The sequence below is a fragment of the Delphinus delphis genome, chromosome 11, assembly GCF_949987515.2.
Source record: "Delphinus delphis chromosome 11, mDelDel1.2, whole genome shotgun sequence".
Classification (NCBI taxonomy): Eukaryota; Metazoa; Chordata; class Mammalia; order Artiodactyla; family Delphinidae; genus Delphinus; species Delphinus delphis.
Window position 1 is genome coordinate 4,749,508 of NC_082693.1, and position 20,355 is coordinate 4,769,862.

A 20,355-nucleotide genomic window follows, 5' to 3' on the forward strand; every position below is an offset into this window, starting at 1 on the left:
AGTCCTGCCCAACTTCCTGACCCACAGAATTGTCACTTTAAGATACTAAGTTTTGGGGTGGTTTGTTACACAGCAGTAAACACACTGAAACACTCTGTGATCGTGTTTGTGGCCCGACACCAGTGAAGCCATGACTTCTTTCGGCCATGTTTCAAAGTCAGTCTACCACTGACTGCTGCATGGGCTGCAAACCACCCATAGGACTGCCTCACTCCTCAGAACGGAAGGAATCACCCACGCATCTTGACACTGTGTAGACAGGACCAGGAGCGCGTTGGAATGCTCTGGTGCAGCTTTGGAAAGGACAAGTGGGGCTCTTACATTTCTTTTAAGTCTGACGGTGTTCCATTCCATCCTCGTTTCTTTGGCCCCTTCACCGCCTGGGCTCCTGTGCCCATCCAAGGATTATACAGTTTCAATTCCCTGCAGGTGATTTGTAGCACATCCCAGGGTCATTGTCTCCATCCATCCGCCCAGAAAGTCCCATCATTCTTCTCCTCGGAGTTCTGGAGTAAAAGTTCTCTTTACCGAGCCAGGTGCCAAGTACGAGCAGACCTTGTCCGAAGGTGTGGCATTCTGCCCACGGCCATGGAGAGCTTGGTCCCGCAGTCTGCTCTCCTGGGGACATTCGCAGAGCTCTTAGTGTGCAGTTGGCACTCAGAAGTGAGTCCCCAGGCAGTAAACCTCCAATGGTTCAGTAACACTATTTCAAACCGTATTAGATAGTGAAAAGGGTGGGGAGAAGAAGGGAGCAAAAACAGTGTACTAAGATGAGCTCAAACGTACTTATTCTTTAAAAAAAAACCCTCGTTCCCATCAATAGGAGACTGGTTATATAAACCACAATATTCTCACACAATGGAACATTAACAGCCATAAAAAGAATGAGGAAGTTTTAAAAATATATTGATATGGAAAGTTATCCAATGTACACTGTTCTGCAAAAAAAAGTTTCAAAATGTGTACAAAGGGTGCTTCCTTTTTGTCTAGTGGGGAAGGGCAACAATAATGTATATTTACACATGTTTGCATTTGCATAAAGAAACACGGAGAGAATACACATGAAATTAACAACAATGGTTTCTCCTGGCAGAGGACAGAGGAAAGAGGGACATGAGGGTAGGTGGATGACAGGGTGAACTGAAATTTACCATAAGCTTCTTTATTGTTTTGATTTTGGGCCATGTGAATTGCATTACCTAATCCAAAAAAATGTTAGGGGGAAAAAGGATACGTACTTTGCCTAATTTGATTAAAGAAAAGCACAAAAAGCAAAGCCAGGATCAGAAGCTTTGGATGGAACCATGCCTATTTAAGTTGCCCAGGAAAACCCCAGGATTTACAAAGAGCTTGAAAATCTTAGGAAGGAGGAGAGGCAAAGGCAGCGCTTCATCATGGTTTCCAAGAATCTGAAGCCACACTGGGGTCCGCGGGGCGAAGCGGGAGAAACAGGCTCCCGCACCTGAAGGAGGTGTTAGACTCTGAGAATCGTTAGGAGGGGTTTCCATCTGGACTTAGGAACCTCACACTCTGCTTTGGCTGAGTCTTGAATGAGCTTCCAGACCCACGATTCCAAGATTAATTATTCTAGTCCAGATGTTCCTTGACAGTGAGAAAGAGCTCCTTTCTCCAGCTGTATCCTAATGGCAGGTGAAAACTGGCAGGTCTGAACCTGAGCTCCACGGGTCAGGGGGCTTGTGCCTTGGGTACTAAACCTGGACAAGGTGAAATGACTTGCACTCATTAAATCAGCATTCCTTTCCTCCGTTTAGAAATAGAAGATTATAACTTCCTTGAGAGCAGGGACACACACGCCCTTCCCATTTCTGTTACTACTTGTGGAATGAATGAACGAATGCACTGTCTAAAACCTATGAAATACAGTTTATTTGCAAGTTGTGTGGAAAATCATGCAATAAGCCATCAAATTATTTTCTGAAGCAACAAAGGTTCCAGGCGGTTTCTAACACTGGGAGAAGGTGATGGCTTTGCCAGTAGAGGGCAGTGGTGACTTGTCAATTAATACGAGAGAGAGAGAGAGAGAGAGAGAGAGAGAGAGAGAGAGAGAGAGAGAGGGAGAGAGAGAGAGTGTGTGTGTGTGTGAGTGTGTGTGTGTGTGAGTGTGTGTGTGTGTCTCTATGAGTGTGTGTGTGTGTCTACGAACTGCAGCCCACACTCTTCTCTATTCCTTCTCTCCAGAGTCAGCTTCTCCTGCTGTTTCTGTCAAGACAGAATGACCTGCCTTCGGTCAATACATACACTTCAGTGATGGACAGTTGAGGTCATAGTCCTTGACCCACAAAACCCCCTTGGCTGGACTTGGCAAACCCACTCTGTGCTGGAATGAACTTGAATTCTACATTAATACCTTCTTAATAACATTCAGAGACCGTGGGGATTGTTTTCTGGGAAAAGAAGATGCCGCCTCCTTCCCTCTTCCCCTGGGGCCTCTGACCCCTCTTTATCTCCTGACAGGCACCATATCTAATCACAGGAATGAGGGGCAGCCCAGCAAGACCTGGGCGCTTTCCGGGTGGAGGGAGCCGGCAGTGACAAGCTCTCAGCCAGGATCCCAGGATCGCAGGCTGCTCAAATATTTAAGGGTACAAAGAAGCAGCTGTCAAGCACTTGTGCATTCGGGAGGGAGAGGGAGTCGGGGCATAATTAGCCTGCACTGGTTCCCCGAAAGGACTTCTCCTCCCCTGGGGCCCCTTGAGCCCAACCGACTGCATGCAAATCAGTACCAGAGGAGGTTGTTTCCCTGCATTCCTTTCCTGCAAAACTCTGGGAAAGAAGACTTTCTACTCCAGGGTAATAAATGAGTACTCCGCCACAGACCTGGCGGACGTCCTTCACCCCTGACTTTTTCTGGACCTCAGTTATTTCATCTGATAAATGGGAGAACTGAATTCACCAACTCGCCACTTCCAAACTGAGGAGCCACGCGGTACCCAGCAGAATGCAAACAGTGACCCTCTGGGACAAAACTAACTCCAGAAAGTGAGGTGTGTGCAGGCTCAGGCCAGGCGTCACGGGGCTGAGCCTGGTGTGCACTGGAAGCCCTAAGGGCGGGGGTGGGGGAGGGGGGAGGTAGGTGTCATACAGGAAGGGAGAACAATGACAGCCAAGTAATCATCCTTCGATCTGTATAACTGCTTACAAAGCCCGCTTCCATGCCCGGCACCTCCCTGAAACCTCAGAGCAGGGACGGCCCCATGTTAAAGATGAGACTGGAGCAAACACAGGGTGCGTACCCTCCCCTTGGTTCTCTGGTGAGCTGATGTCACAGCCAGCTCTCCTGTAACAGATGGGTAGAAGGCACTGGTGGAAACAAACAAGGTGCCCGGCTTCCACACAGAGGTGGCAGGAAGCTCAGGATGGGGGATTCGGGCAAGACCTTCTGGGGTGGGAGGTTCCCCATAGGTAACCCCAAACCACCCCAAACATTGTGGGTGGGAGGGGGCTCACTGGCTGTAAGCTGCTGGGCTTACAGAGCTGCAAGGAAGAGCAAAAAAGGAAGACGCCGTCAGTCTTGGGTTTCAGAGGTACAGACTATAAAGGCTGGTTGGTGCTCAGGGTTGACTTGACTCCAACATGGCAAAAAAATAAAACCCTCTGTGTACTTAGCCTGAAAGGGGCTACGTCAAGGGATGGATGGCACTGAGTGGTCCAGTGTCCAACTCTCTCCAGCAACGAAGAACGACAGTCTTTATGGGGAGCCTTTAGGGTCACGGCTGGAAGCACGGGTTTGCCTGTGACCTGGGAGAGGTGGAGGGAGAGGTGTGGCCAGGGGCAGAAGCCCTGGTAAATGTAGGTGGAGTCAAGACCCAAAGTTGTGCATGGCTGGTGCCCATCTCTGTCCCACAGATGTTTTAGAAACACCGTAGGGCACAGTTAACTGGGTACCTCACTCTTCTCAGGTATGAAATCACTGAAAATGATCGTAACGATTATTGTCGTATTACTATGCCTTGATATAGGTATCACGTTTCCTAGTCTCTGTACACATATTATCTCACTTGATCCCCCCAAACCGGGAACACGTACAAGGCAGGAACTATTACTGTTCTTTTACAGAGGAGGAAGCCGAGTCCCAGGAATTGAAATGATTCGGTCAAGGTTACACAGCTGGAACATCACTGAGCTGAAGCTCAAACACAACACTCCTGACTCCATCTTCCAAGTTGGGAAGAGGAAGAGAGCCAGACCCGGCAGCCTGGCCTCCCAGCCCTTTCCGAGGGCCTTGCTGGGTGCAGCTCCGAGTAAAGGCAGTACAGAGCTATGTGTGCAGTCCCCGTGACCTCAGGAAGCTTGAGTGGCCTTTCCCCACTGGATCAGGAGGAAGAGGGAAGGAAGGATGCGGTGAGGGTGCAGCATAGGAGTGCGGAGGGAAATGAGAGAAAAAGCAATGGACTGGGAATCCACGGCCTTTTTTTTTTTTTCAATTGAAGTATAACTGACGTACAGTATTATATTAGTTTCAGGTGAACCACACAGTAATTCAATATTTTTATACGTTCCAAAATGGTCACCACGATAAGTCTAGTTACCATCTGTCTCCGTACAAAGTTATTACTCCATTATTGGCTATGTTCGCTATGCTGTACATTACATCTCTGTGACATTTAAATTTTATAACTGGGACCTTTCACCTCATAATCCCTTTGCCTATTTTGCGCATCCCCCCTTCCCTTCCCTCTGGCAATCACCCATTTGTTCTCTGTATCTATGAGTCTGTTTCTGCCTTTTTGTGTGTGTTTGCTCCTTTGGTTTCTTTTCTTTTTAAGATTCCCTATATAAGTGAAATCATATGGTATTTGTCTTTCTCCGACTTATTTCACTTAGCACAATACCCTCTAGGTCCATGCATGTTGTCGCAAATGGCAAGATGTCATTCTTTTTTGTGGTTGAGTAATATTCCACTGTATAAACATATACCACATCTTCTTCATTCATCTATGGATGGACACTTTGGTGTCCATATCTTTGGTCCACGTCTTGGCTATTGTAAATAGCACAGCAGTGAACCTAGGGGTGCGTGTATCTTTTCAAATTAGTGTTTTCATTTTCTTCGCATAAATACTCAGAAACGGAATTGCTGGATCATATAGTAGTTCTATTTTTAATTTTTTGAGGAACCTCCATACTGTTTTCCACACTGGCTGCACCCATTCACGCCCACCGACAGTGTAGGAGGGCTCCCTTTTCTCTGCACCCTCACCAACACTTGTTATTTCTTGTCTTCTTGATAACAGGCATTCTGACAGGTGGGAGGTGGCATCTCACTGCGGTTTTGATTTGCATTTCCCTGATGATTAGTGGTGCTGACCATCTTTTCATGTGTCTCTTTGCCATTTGTATATCTTCTTTGGAAAAATGTCTGTTCAGATCCTCTGCCCGTTTTGTAATTAGATTTTTTTTTTGATATTGAGTTGAGTGCTTATAAATAACTTTGGATATTAACCCCTTATTGGTTATATTGTTTGCAAATACCTTCTCCCATTCAGTAGGTTGTTAATGATTTCCTTCACTGTGCCGAAGACTTTTATGTTTGCTTTTGCTGCCCTTGCTTGAGAAGACAGATAGAAGAAATATACTGCTAAGACTGATGTCAAAGAGCTTACTGCCTATGTTTTCTTCTAGGAGTCTTATGGTGTCGGGTCTAAGACTCTATGGTCTCGGAGTTTAGTCTGACTGTGCTTTTAGCTGCAACTTGGGGAAGGTCACTGCATCAATCCGAGTCCCAGGCCCACCCTGCGCAAAATAAGATGCTGGTACAAATGATTCTAAAGTCCCTTCTGGCTCTAAAACATTAGGATTAAATATTCATCTGTGTACACACGGACACACACACACACGGACCACTGCACCCAGATTATGAATGTTAACCCTAATTCATTCATTCAGTAGTTGCTTGTTATATGCAAAGCAATGTTAGTGCTCAGTTATGACTTAGAGATGAGCATAAGCTAGTTGTATATTTGAATTTTAAAGTAAACCAAACTATTTACGCTGGTATTTCAGCCTGTCTGTACCAAGAAGAAGGTTGGAAATTTAGGATGCGTTATCAGTGACTTGAGTTTTGCGGGAGATGATGGGTCCCCACGTTCAAGCTAGCTACGAGTAAGCTCAGAGAGTGTATCTTGCTTAGGAACTGAACCACGTATCCAGCACACAGTGAAGCCGAACGCACAGACTTGATGCACTATTTCACGTGCCAGGTTCCCCAACAAGAGCTGAAATTGCCCTTAAGACACAGATCATCCTAAGAGGTACCACGTCCTGTGGACTTTTTCCCACATTAGTATAGTGAAATAACTGCAGATGGGAAGGGGTTAACCAATGGTGGTATTTTGCTGGGAGAGAGGATGTTATGAGCCCTGGCAGGGTGATCATCTCTCCTGCCCACTTCTGCCTAGTGCCACCGTGGAATGAAACACTTCCTTCTACTTTCCAATTGCATCTGCCCCCCTAAGCTCACCAAGAGGCCGGGGCTGAGGGTGGAAGCCAGGAAGGAGAGACAGCCAGTTCACCAAGACACAGAGAGGTTGAGCCAGTGGTCTCAGCCCACACAGGAAATCAGATGCAGGGGCCCTGGCGCAGCCCTGGAATTCATGAGCTCCAGGCTTCGCTTCTAGACAGATGCTTGTGTTTCCTCCGATGTTTGTTTAATGTCAGAAACATTTCAGTGGAAACCAGAGACCTGGCTTCTCTGAGGCTCACCTGTTGCTTTGGAATGTATTTATTTGTACACGGGGCCCCGTCTCGGCAGACTGTTCCCTTCCTCCAGCCAGAAGGCTGATGTGCTAACGTCACGGTCTCCACGGCAACGGACCCTGATATTACAGACGGCAGATTGTGCCTCCAGGTAGATAGAAAGTGACCCCGGCAGGTAAAGTGGGCCAAACAAACTTCCTGGTTCCGGGCAAAGGTCTCAAAGATGAACAGTAAAATGTGCCCTCACTCCCCACGCCCGGACACGCTCTACTCCGGGGCAACAAACACCTCACCTTTTGAGGTCTAGTTTTTTTCTCCCATTATTCTTGCGAAGAGAGGCAAAAGCATTTCTGCTTTCCTTACTGATCACCGCCCCTCCCTCAACCCCTCTGCCTCCAGGTACTCATAAAACTAAAGACAAAGACGAAAGAGCCAGCTCCCCTGGGTATGGTCGTGTCTGAGCGCGGACCCTGGGCATGGAGGTGTGCGTCCTGGGCATGGCGGTGGTGAATCTTCATGGGTCTGTGCTGATTCATCCTCGAAAGGAAAGGGAAGGAGAGGAGAAGGGAGGAGAAGAAAAAATAACAGAACAGAACACTGGAACTATGGGAAGCCACTCCTCCCGCGGCCAGCACATCTATGTACCACGAAGCCCCGAGCGCCAGGGGTCCCCCTCATGGTTTGCCTGCAGTGTCCCCGACAGCCTGACCATCAGTTCCTATGGCCTCCAGGGCCAGGGGACCTGGCCCTCTTACGGCCTCTCCTGGGCACTTATCTGCTTTGGTGTTTCCCGTGTCCCTAAGCTTGGACACCAGTCCTACGCCAGACCGTGGTTCTAGGGCCCTGGAGATGGAATGATGGGCTTGGGGGAGGCCCGGCTCCCGGCCCCCTCACAACCACCTCCCTAGGCTTCTCCTAAGGCCCGCCTCTGAGGCCTGGCCACAGCTGGCGGGGCCATCTCAATCCAAGCCTCCAGTCCTGAGGAGCTCGAGGAACTGAGCTGAGATGGCCGTCGAAGTGTATCTACCTCAGAAACCAAGGGCTGGCCTGGTCCTTCCTCTTTCAGCTTTGGACCATAACGACATCCCCAAGCCACCTGCATCTTATACAGAACACACTCCTGCCCGCAGCGAACAGCTACGGTATCCACAGCCTTGGGAGGGGCTCGTTAGTCATCACACTGCCAGGAAGTGGACATCTTACCAGTGGTCTGGAGAATGGGCAGACCCGGGAGAAGGCACTCTCTGTCCCCACCGGGCCTGCACGTCCAAACCTGACCCACCCTGCAAGACCGCAGACAAAGCCCACTCCCAACAAAGCTTCCCTGAAACACGCCTGGCAGGGACCTCCTCATGCTCTGCACACCCACGGCACCTGATCCAGCCCCTGCCCAGGTGTGTATCACTGTATCTCGTGTTCACAGGTAAGCTACATCCTACCTTCCCTACCAGGCTTCATAAGCTGCATATGGACAGGGTCTGTGTCTGATCATTGTGTCCTCTTTTGCCTTGAACTTAATAGCTGCTTAATAAACCAGAGTAAATGCATAAATGACTATAATGCAATGGGCCGTGTGTGACTTCACTGTCTGGACTACTTCCACCCACATCCTCCTTCCACTCCTAAGGGCTCTTATCCCTGCCCCCCTGCCGGCCACACAAAGATGCTACTTCGCACCCAGCTTGGATGTATGTGCTGTAAGGCTCCCCTCGTCGCCTTCCCAATCCTAAGTGCGACACATAGGTTAACGTTACCTAGTCAGCTCCTTTGGGGCAGTGACCTTCCCAAAAAGGCATTTCTTTTTATTTTCCAATCAATAAAAACAGAGCTCCCCTTTTGAAATTTTTCTTTAAGGTTCTAGACCCTGGCCTTGAGCTGTAGGCAAGAGACCGCCTCTTCCAAGATGACGAGATCCTTTCTTCTACGCAAATTAAACTATAAGCTTTCCTAATGGAGCAGATCTCTAGAACTGGCTATTTCTTCCAAATGAACCACGTACTGTCTTCTTGGTACAATTAGTTTTAGCTTTGACTGCAAGTGACAGAAATAGTATTGGCTTAAACAAGATGGAAAGTTACTTCTCCCTCCAATAGAAGTCTGGAGGCGTTAGTGCAGACTTAGAAGTCTGGGTGCCAGGGAGGCTTCCTAAGGTCATCAGGGACCTAGGATCCTTCTATGTGGTCTGTTATTCTCAGAGCTTGGCTGCTACCTCATGGCTCAGAATGACTGCTGAGCTCCAGCTCTCAGGCCGGCAGCCCACCTGCCGAAACAAGGAAGCAGTGAAGAGGGACGCACTTCTTCCCTTTAAAGACACTTCCAGGAACTTGCCCACTACACTTCCCCTAAACTCTACTGGCCACAAGGGAAGTCGATAAATGTCATCCTTCTGTTTAGGTTACAGATTGCGATTCTAAGGAAGAAGCAGGTAATAGCTACTAGAGACACTAGCAGACCTAGCTCCAGTTTGTCCTGAATAATTATTTTTCCATCTTTGAGAGACCAGTTTTCTCATTCCTCAATGGCCAGGACTGGCAGAATCTCTAGGTCCACCTCTGCTTTTTTTTTTAAACCACTGAATTATACACTTTATTTATTTTTAAATTTTTTTTGGCTGCACCATCGCACAGCATGTGGGATCTTAGCTCCCCGACCAGGGATCGAGCGCGTGCCCCCTGCAGTGGAAGCGAGGAGCTTAACCACTGGATCACCAGGGAGTCCCCACCTTTGCTTTTCATAAGCCAGGTGTTTAGATGGAGCTGGGGGATCCAAGGTACAGCAGGTCAGGTGGTTTTCTCAAAACACGCAGCCAACTAAAGCCGAGACGGGAGGGACACACGGCGGTCCCGACCCCCGGGCTCACTAGAGTCACAGCCTTAGGAGGCTCAGCTGGGTCTGAGTCAGGAGAGGAGGCTGTCACTGCACAAAGCCCTGGGTGCCAATGAACGCCAGGACCGGGAGAGACATCGAGGCCTGGCTGAGAGCAACCTCCGGAAGCTGTGGATAAGAAATCTGTGCCCGGAGGCGCCGGGTGCCAGGGGCACAGGGACTGCGGCTCCCTGGTACCATCTTGGCCCTCAGCGCCCCACTCTCCTCCCAGGGCAAGACCTGCAGCGCCTGCTCCAGCAGGGGCAGTCTCCTACCACCTGGCCGGGAGCTTGGGACCCCGAGGGGCAAACCCCACAGCTGCAGCCATTCTTGGGGGCACCGAGTTTCCAGGTGAACACATCCCTGCCTGGGCTGGTAGCTACGTGCAGACTTTCCTGTTATTGTCCTGAATCTGGCCCGGCCCCTCCAGCCCCTGCCTCCCTGAGTGGCACGTGCCGTCCCACTGATGGGTTCTCCTCCCCAGGGCCTCCTCGGGAAAGGTATTTGGGCTGGCGGTTTGCCTGCCCCTTCTCCCTGGGTGCCAGGCCCTCTGAACATCCCACAGACTGTGGGAAGGATGGTTTTGAAAGATCGTACACATGTAGGCTTACAGTGTCCTACAAGGTGGGGATGTGCCAGGTCCGGACTAGCTTGGGCTGGAAGGCAGGATGCCCGGCTTCTATTCAGGGTTAAGTGGACCCACAAGGGAAGAAAGACACTGTCCTGCTCGAAGTTCCTTTCAGGGGAGAGCAGGGGGGAGCCCATTCAAATGGGGAAATGGAAGCTCTCCAGGCATCCATCCTTCGGAAGTGCAGCCTCCCTGCCTGGGCCGGAAGATCACCTCCGACTTCAGGTGAGTAAGTTATTCTCACTCCCCTTTCACAGGGGGAGAACACTGAGGCCCAACCATTAGGATGGGGTATAATTTCCCACTTCATCTGTATCTTGCACAGCTCACAGCCCCTCTCTAAAGAGGTGCCGGGCCACCATCCAGGCATGCCCTCGTGCTGGATCTGCAATGGTGAATCCTCTTTTTTTGAAAACCCCAGTGTAGGAGAGTTAACTCTTTTTTTTTTTTTTTTTTTTGCGGTACACGCGCGCGGGCCTCTCACTGTTGTGGCCTCTCCCGTTGCAGAGCACAGGCTCCGGACGCGCAGGCTCAGCGGCCATGGCTCACGGGCCCAGCCGCTCTGCGGCATGTGGGTTCTTCCCGGATGGGGGCACGAACCCGTGTCCCCTGCATCAGCAGGCGGACTCTCAACCACGGCGCCACCAGGGAAGCCCCCTGAGCTCTACTCTTGCATGGTTAGAATTAAGAATTTTCTATGTCCTGTGTTGTCTTCATATGAAATATGAAAGGAGAATAGATCTTATGCCTCCTTGAGACTTCTAAGTTTAAAAGATTCCCATTTTGGAAGGAAGGAGCTAGGAAGGAAAGTAGCAACAGGCATTGGAAACACTGGTCTTCAAATCCACCAACTGTGGTCTTCGGGCAGGTTGTGTTTTTTGCTTTTTTTGTTAATTGGTTGTTTTTTTAACATCTCCAGTTCCTTACCTATCTACTTAATTTTTTCCAGTTTTAATACTGTTTTACTGAAGTACAGTTGACCTACGTGTTAATTTCTGCTGTATAGCAAAGTGATTCAGTTATACATATATATATATATTATTTTGTATATTCTTTTCCATTATGGTTTATCATAGGATATTGAATACAGTTCTCTGTGCTATACCATAGGACCTTGTTGTTTATCCCCCATCTACTTTAAAGTAATTAAACGGATCTGAGGATTAAATGAGATGACACTTACAAAAGGAGCTAGTTTGAGACCTGGCACATGATGGGTATTTGGTAAACAGTGCTTTCATAACCAGTCTCACTTTCTTTGAGAGGCATGGTCTTGCCCCAATTAGTTTAATCCAGTGGACATCATGTATTTTTTAAAAAATGAAATTTGGGACTTCCCTGGTGGTCCAGTGGTTAAGACTTCGCCTTCCAATGCAGGGGGTGTGGGTTCGATCCCTGGTCAGGGAGCTAAGATCCCACATGCCTTGGGGCCCAAAAACCAAAACATAAAACAGAAGCAGTATTGTGACAAATTCAATAAAGACTTAAAAAAAATGGTCCACATCAAAAATTCTTTAAAAAATAAAAATAAAAAAAGTGAAATTCTTTCCACACGTCCAGGTTTGTGGACTGTCGACATAACCCCCAATCTTAGTGGCAGGCTGGAAGGTTTTAAAAAAATGTATGTGACAGTGGTCCATTGAGCAAGCACCGAAAATGAAGTGGACAGCTGAGGCGATTTTCTAGATAATCCCCACCCCAAATCGGGGATGCCTGGGGCTGAGTGATCAGGACAGTTGTGCCAGTCCCTGCCCTGTCTTGCCCGGTACAGACCTGCTTGTTTCACTGATCCTTTCCTTAATATATTTATTTAAAAATACAATGTTGATTCACTATTTCAAACTGTATGCAAAGGTTCTTCGGAGGAAACTAAGAGGGTTGTGTCTCTTAGCACCTTAAGTGCTAGTTTTTAACAGACATTAAATCTGGATTAATAATCATAATAGCCTGACTTGCTGTTGCTTTTGGAAAAGCCAGAAACCCAGCCTTGTCTGTTGCCTCGTTGTTTTTTTTTTTAATTAAACTATAGTTGATTTACACTATTGTGTTAGTTTCAGGTGTACAGCTGCAGATTCTTTCCCATTATAGGTTATTAGAAGATATGGAATATAGTTCCCTGTGCTCTACAGTGAATCCTTGTTGTCTACCTAGCCTCCTTTGTTTCCACCATGTCTCCGTAAAGGGCCCAAGGTGTCTATGAACACTGCCAATTTGCAAAGAGAAAAGTGAAACTCGGAGAGGTTATGGGACTGGTCCATGGTCACACAGGGAGGCTATGATCACATCTGAACAACAGTCCAAGTCTCCAGATTTCAGGTACATTTGAGAACATTTGAGAAGCCTCCTCCCATCCTGTGGGGAGGGTCCAGCTTCACAAGAGAGAGCTGATGCCCTGACAGCCTGATGCAATTTAAGGAATGCTGGAGGACCAACCAGTCTTCCTCCCTCTCTACCCTCTACACCCAAACGCATTCCTCCCACTTAGATGCCTGAAGTGATTCATTCCTTGGAGGATTCCCAATCACTGGTCCAAAGATGATCTGGGGCTGGTTGCGCACTGACGCAGTCTGCCGGGGGTGGAGAGCAGGGATTCACATTTGTTAAATGGTCCCCTGGTGACCCACAGCCAGGTTTCAGTTCACTTTGATTTGAGTCTTGCTTTCCCAGCTGTCCTAACTTGAAAAGGAAGGACACCTCAGAGGAATGAGCCCAAAGGGCTGGGACCTTAATGCAAAATTATCCTGGTCCTGAGAGATGGCCCTCGATAAAGGGTCTCCCTGATCAAATATGCGTGGCAACGCTAATCACACTTTTTGCTTTCTTGCAGATTTGCTGTTAATATTAGCGTGGTAAAGGCTCTCGAAATTCTTGATAAAACTTGGTCAGCACAGCGTTTCCCAAATGCAGTTGACCCAGAAGCCTCCCCCATTCTTTCCCTAACACCTGTTAGTGTTCCACAGGACACACTTTGGGAAACGCTGACTTTGTGTAAACCGCTTCTGCAGCTTTCTCTCTGGATAATCCAGAAAAGTAAAGGGAGATTAACGGGAGCTGGAAAAGTTCCAAAAGGTTAAAAACATGACCAAGTGGGGCTTCCCTGGTGGCGCAGTGGTTAAGAGTCCGCCTGCCAATGCAGGGGACACGGGTTCGAGCCCTGGTCCAGGAAGATCCCACATGCGGCGGAGCAACTAAGCCCATGTGCCACAACTACTGAGCCTGCACTCTAGAGCCCGCGAGCCACAACTACTGAGCCCACGTGCCACAACTACTGAAGCCCGCGTGCCTAGAGCCCGTGCACCGCAACAAGAGAAGCCCCTGCTCGCCACAACTAGAAAAAGCCCGCGCACAGCAACGAAGACCCAACATAGCCAAAAATAAATAAATAAATTTATATATAAAAAAAACCATGACCGGGCTTCCCTGGTGGCGCAGTGGTTGAGAGTCCGCCTGCCGATGCAGGGGACACGGGTTCGTGCCCTGGTCTGGGAGGATCCCACATGCCGCGGAGCGGCTGGGCTCGTGAGCCATGGCCGCTGAGCCTGCGCGTCCGGAGCCTGTGCTCCGCAACGGGAGAGGCCACCACAACAGTGAGAGGCCCGCGTACCGCAAAAAAAAAAAAAAAAAACCATGACCAAGTAAAAATTTCATGTGTTTCATAGTCGTGCTTGAGACCAGCTCGATTTTAAGGTCTCATGCACATACCGTGCAGGAGATTCCCACAGACTTGGGTGTGAGCTTTCTATATTTTCCCTATGAAGTGAGTTTTTGTACATCAAAATTGTTTTCTACAAATATTGATATTATTTGTAGGTGGTTTTAGAGTTGATGAAGTCCTCAATATGTTGATATAATATATATGACTTGGAGGTGAATATTAGTATCTAATTTTATGACAAGAATGTTGATATTCTGTAAGCGTAAGCAACTCATTTGAGAGCTGGAAGCGCTCAAAAATAATTTAGTCCAATGTTCCTAAGCCTGATTCCACATCAGAAGTACTTAGTGCCTTTGTTAAAATCATGGGCCCTGGAAGTTCTGCTGCAGTACTTCTTGTGTAGGGCCCAGGAAGCTGTCCCTTTCATTAACCCAGGTGATGCTGATGCTGTCTGCCTGTGGACCCATGTTTGGGTTTAATCCTCTCTTTTTTTATTAAGAAAACTTAGACCCAGAAAGATAAAGGGAAGGACCCCAAATCACAAAGCCAGGGCTCAAACGTGGATTTTTCCTATTCCAGGTGTACTGTTGTTGCCCCCGAATGCCTGCTGCCTTACCTTGGAGCAGAAGGTGTCAGGGTGGACCGTGGTGGGTGGACCGTGGTGGGTGGATTGTGGTGGGTGGATCGTGGTGGGTGGGTCGTGGTGGTTCATGTAAGATATTCAATTAGCACATCTGGAGGCAAGAGGGAAAGGCACTTTGGGGGGGGTCAGCTAATCTTTATAGGCGTCATACCTGTGCAAAATCGTTTTCTTAAATGAATAAAATAAGATTTTCACATTCGACATTTAATTGTTTTCCCTTTAAAAGTGACTCAGCAAGGATGTAGAGAACAGACTGGTGGTTGCCAAGGGGGCAGGGGCTTGGGGGAGGGATGGAGTGGGAGCAGATGTAGGCTTTTATATACAAAATGGATCAACAACAAAGTCCAACTGTACAGCACAGGGAACTGTATTCAATATCCTATGATAAACCATAATGGAAAAGAATATTAAAAGATTTATATATATGTATAACTGGATCATTTTGCTGTAGAGCAGAAATGAATACATCTTATACTTCAATTAAAAAAATACTAAAACAAAAAAATAAAGAAATACACGTGATTCAGCCTCTCAAAGTCTGTCTCCACACTTCCGTCTTTCAGAAATCCTTCCTAGCATCATCCAGCCCACAGCCCAGGCTTTGATCTCACCCCTCGTCAGCAGCTGGATACCCCACTACCCTTGAAGATGGACTTTTGCTGATCTGTTGAATGTAAATGTTCCTGAGACCTCTTCCTGACCTGTGTCCAGCCAGAGGTGAAGTCTCCGTCTTTCCTCACTCTGGGTCCCCACTGCGTCTGTACCAAGTCAAGGAACATCGTCAGCCAGGCGTGGCAGAAAAATGTAGCTGAGGGTCAGGAAGACTGGGTTGTCATCCCAGTTCTGCCACTAACTGGCTGGTGGCCCTCAGGCAATTCCTTCCTCACCCTGTGCGTCCATTTACCAGGACACGTGGGTCTCTACTGCAGGATGCCTCAGAGCCTTGACCATTCCTCATGCATCTCCACGGTGGGGGAGGGGTGGGGTGGGGGGAGGGGGGTGGATTGTACAGAACTCTTGCTGGGGAGGCATCCTGCTAGGTTAATGGGCAGGACCAGCTCCAGGGTCCCTTCCAGGATGAACAGATGTGAACAATGGACTAAGAAGTGGGCCAGAAGCCAGGAGACGGGGGTTCAAACCTCCCCACTTACAAGTCGTGTGACGGCCGCTGTCTGAGTCTGTTTCCTCAAGCACACCTCAGAGGGCTGTGTTGTGCACCGCACCTAACACCTGCCTGGCCATGAAACAAATGCTGCAATTCTACTAGGACGTGGCTTTCTCACCAGCTGGCGTTCGAAGTCTCACCTCCCACCCAGGTCTTCGTCAACTGCTCCACTGGATTTCCTTTCTGAAATCGGTCTGTGCATCGACCCTAAAACTGCCTATTTTATTTTATTCTTTTAAATTAATTTTTATTGGAGTATAGTTGCTTTACAATGTTGTGTTAGTTTCTACTGTACAGCAAAATGAATCAGCTATACGTGTATATATATCCCCTCTTTTTTGGATTTTCTTCCCATTTAGGTCACCACAGAGCAGTGAGTAGAGTTCCCTGAGCTACACAGTAGGTTCTCATTAGTTATCTATTTTATACATAGTATCAATAGTGTATATATGCCAATCCCAATCTCCCACCCCAAACTGCCTCTTTTAAAGAAGAGTTTGCGACGGTCCTGACCACGGACTCAACCTGCCCCTGGGCATGAGCTCCCTTTCCTTCGCCTGTTCTCTGGAAGGGGGAGCTTACAACCAGACCTGGCACTGAACACAGCCAGGTATGCGTTCTAACTCCAGGCTCGAGAATGTGTGCGCCAAGGCCCCTGAAGCTCTTCTAACCGAGCCAGATGGCCTTGGGGAGTTTGCTGGGATGCCCGGCCACCTGATGAAGGGGTCCTAGGCAGTGAGCAGACAGGATTGCTGCTGACACGTAGTGTAGCCCACTCAGGCCTCAGGAATGCTGTCATCTGGCCTCCCCGGAAGGCAGGTGTTTGTCTAGGCTGACCCAGGGTCAGCCCGTCTTTCCCCTGGGCTGAGCCTCCACATTCTGACCCGGTCGGGGTCAGGGGTCACAGGAGATAAAGGTCAGGAGGCGCTGATGGTGGTGGGGAGTGGATGTCCAGTGCATCTTGCATTCAGGGAAGACCCAGAAAAAGTTTCTCCATTAACAGGTATATCAGCGTGGCTTGTTGGGAAGCAGGACCTCAGTAACTTAGGATCGAAAGGTGCTGTTCTCAACGCCGATGCTTCCATCAGGGCAGGCGAGCACCGCCGGGCACCGTTCTAAGAGCCTTCCACCTGCTCAGTCCTTCAATCCTCCGTATGCTAGGAGGCAGCTCCTATTCTTTTCCTCCTTTGCATATGCACAGAGAGGTTAAGTAACCTGCTTAAGTTTCCACAGCCACTTAGTGGTGAATCTAGGAAGTGGGCTCTAGAACCTGAGGTCCCACCCACCTTGCTAGCCTGCCTCTTGAAACTTAACGAGGGGCTCACTCTTTGAAGCCCAAAATGGGGCTGTAAAAAGGCAGGTTTGTTCAAGCTAGTATTTCACAGAGCAAGGCACCGTGACCTTACAAACAGGGCAGGCCAGGAAACCAGAAAATGGGACCCAAGGGTTAGCACCCACGTGAATTCCATTCCGCTAAACTGTCCGCCCATTACTTTACTTCCTGGACTTCCCTCCCCTGGGGCACTGCACCCTCATCCTGCCTGCACCGTCATCACAGGCGGCCAAAATAGGTATTGAAGGCGCTTTAAACTTTGCCTCCTTTCTCCTGGAAATAACTTGGAGAGGTGAGAAGGCCAGCACAGGCGACATGGCCATTTATTTCTTCATTGAGTCAACAGTATTTATAGACACTCAACCAATGCAAGAAAAATGAGATCAGGATCATTCCTGTTAACAGCTCCCAGACTAGTAAAGGGAGAAAACAACGACGCAAGCATGGGACTACAAAAGAGAGTCTTAAGTGTCCCCAGAAAAGCTCTACAGGACTTGGGAAGGGAGCACCTGGCTGGGCAATCCCAGAAGGCTTCCTGGAGGAAGTGAGATTGGAACTTCTGCCATCACCAAGCAGCTGTTCTAAGCTCCAGAGCCAGTCACCAGCCCTCCTGGAATTCCTCGCAGGATGCGTCACAAAGTTCCGGCTCCCAGCTGAGAAAGTGCAGCCCCCGGCTGAGGCAGCCCAGAGCCCCACCAGCCACAGGCCCCGTCACAACTCTGAGGGGCCTGTCGGAACTTCCTGAAGAAACAGCTGCTTTAAAGCAGGGGATGAGAAAGAGCTTTGCCAGTTAATCCACCAGCGTTTTGCCTGCCTCTCCTCTGTGTTGCCAGGCCCCGTCCCTAGGAGAGCCTATCTGTGCAGGAAGGCAGAGTGGGTGCTGCCTGGAGACAGGACAGCAGAGAGGGAGATCAAGGTGCTCTCTTGGGCCTCACTGCCCTGCGGTGACTTGTCCAGTTCACGTCTCCCCCGTCAACCTCTTCTCTTCCCTTCCCTCAACTCTGCTTGCTCTAAAGGCCCCAGAAGGATAGGTGATCATGTTCATAGGAGACTGGCCTGGGAGGCTGCTGAAGGCCTATGTCCCAGGCTGTGATCGCCTTCTAGCTCTCCTGTAAGATGCGGAGATTGGGGACTGTGGCGCTTCACGCCTCAGATTGGGGGGCAGGCAGGTGGAGGAAGAGAAGGTAAGAGGCATCGCAAAGACCGTACGGCAAGCTGGTACCCAGACCCCTGAAAAGTACCCAAGCCCCAGCAGCTCATATAAGCACTGTTCCCATCGCCGATGGCTAATCCGTCACTCATCCATTTCTCCACCCCATAGAAATATACCCAACATCTAACAAAATACAGACGCTACAACCTAATTACGCTCTGTCAGCGGCTGGAGCTCTTTCTCAAATGTTCATCTCCCTAAAAACTAACCCAACATAAAATAGGAAAGTCTTGCTACTTTTTAAGGCCCAATTCAATTGTTTCAGGGCATGGTTTCCATGTGCCTGGTTCAACTCCTTGCGAGACAGTGACACTTCAGAATCAATGAACTGATTCATTCCCTGAGGACAGATGCCCACATATATTTGCTGCCATTAGCAATGCATTTATTCAGTCATTCCTTTGGGAAACATTTTCCACGTGTTGTGTTTCATGCTGCTGCTGGGGAGGAGGACAGACACGAGGCTCCAAAACAGGGAATTCCTATCTTTTCTTTGTTGTTCGCACTTGACATCTGCCCTCTGTGCAGCTCCCCGCTAGCCCTAGGAAGGGGTGCCGCAGGTCCCTCTGTGCAGCTCCCCACTAGCCCTAGGAAGGGGTGCCGCAGGTCCCTCTGTGCAGCTCCCCGCTAGCCCTAGGAAGGGGTGCTGCAGGTCCCCTGGTGCAGCTTGGAGAGTTTGGGTAACTGCGCCAAGGACCCAGAGCAGCAAGTAAGTCACGGGCACAGAGAAGAGACTCCCACGTGGGCAGGCACGGGAGGCACACGTGGAGGAAGCAAAGACCGCTGCCTTCCTACTGGGCTGCCATTCAAGGCCCTTGGAGAGAAAGGCAGGAAGCGATCTGACCCGAGGAAGGAAGATCAAGATGACGTAGCCCTTCACAAAGGTGTGCGCCTGACCCCTCCATGGCTTTGTTCATCATCCCTAGAGGGAGATTTGCACAAACACTCAGGGTGGGGAGAGGAAGAAGGTAACCAGAGGCTGTACAGTTTGCTGACTCAGATGGACACCAGACTTGCCCCATCATTCTCCACTGTGTAATAAAAGCAGAGTGGAGGAGGAAAGCCTTTGGAATAACTTTCGTAAATGACTCAGACCAAGGCATTTAGGTGAAGGGGGTGGGAGACTCATGGGGGGGTGTGTAGCAGCAGAGAGGATAAAGAGGAAATGGCCCCCTGGCCTTGGCCTGCCCAGCTCCAGCAACCTCAAGGTCATCCCAGGGGCATGTCCAGGGCCACAGACAGACAAGGCTCCCATTACTCATTAGCCAGCCGGGGCACTGGTCCCCTTGTCCCTGTCCTTGGCCACAAACAGAGATGAAAGCCGAGCCGCCAGCTCGGGGAGCGGGGGCCTGATAGCTCAGTGGCTGCCTCGGCCACCGGCATTATCAGAGCCTGGGACAGCCAAGAGCAAGGGGGACGCTGGGCTTCCACGCTGCGCCCTTCACACCTCCACCTCACTCAAACAAACGTGGGCAAAAAAGCCATCATTAGGGCTTCCCCGGTGGCGCAGTGGTTGAGAGTCCGCCTGCCGATGCAGGGGACACGGGTTCGTGCCCCGATCCGCGAGGATCCCACATGCCTCGGAGTGGCTGGGCCCGTGAGCCATGGCCGCTGAGCCTGCGCGTCCGGAGCCTGTGCTCCGCAACGGGAGGGACCACAACAGTGAGAGGCCCACATACCACAAAAAAAAAAAAAAAAAAAAGCCATCATTAGTGGAGAGCAGATTTTAACAGCAGCTCCCAGGGCAGATTCCTCGAGCCAGCTTTGCGAGGACACGCCAGGATGTGCTGAGGAGAGGGAAGGAATCCTTCCCAAACCCTTTCCCCAGACCCACGGGATGGATGTCTCTACTCTCCCCTCACGGCTGAGAAGAAAGCCCCCTGGGTCAGGTGCAGCCACACAGTCCCGGCCTCGGTCCTGCCCAGCCTCTGCTCCCCACCGCACCCCTCACCAGAGGGGTGTGGGTAGGTACCCTCGCTTTTCCAAGCTTCTCCCACCCATCCCTCACCACCTGAGATCACGGGAGTCTAGAAAGCAGCAGGTCCTTCCCATGACCTTGTCTGAGTGACTCAGGTGGCCTCCTAAGTCCCCGATGCCCCACGCAGAACCGGGCCTGGCACCAGCCACGTCTCAGGG

General features: G+C 49.7%; 1 long non-coding RNA gene across 1 annotated transcript in view; it reads right to left on the bottom strand.

The window, feature by feature from the left end:
* Window positions 1-513: 513 nt before the first annotated feature.
* LOC132434381 (uncharacterized) overlaps window positions 514-20,355 on the bottom strand; it is a 29,002-nt gene continuing 9,160 nt past the window's right edge. Inside the window, exon 3 of the long non-coding RNA XR_009521294.1 lies at window positions 514-618. This is a non-coding gene — a long non-coding RNA (uncharacterized lncRNA). The remainder of the gene's footprint in view (window positions 619-20,355) is intronic.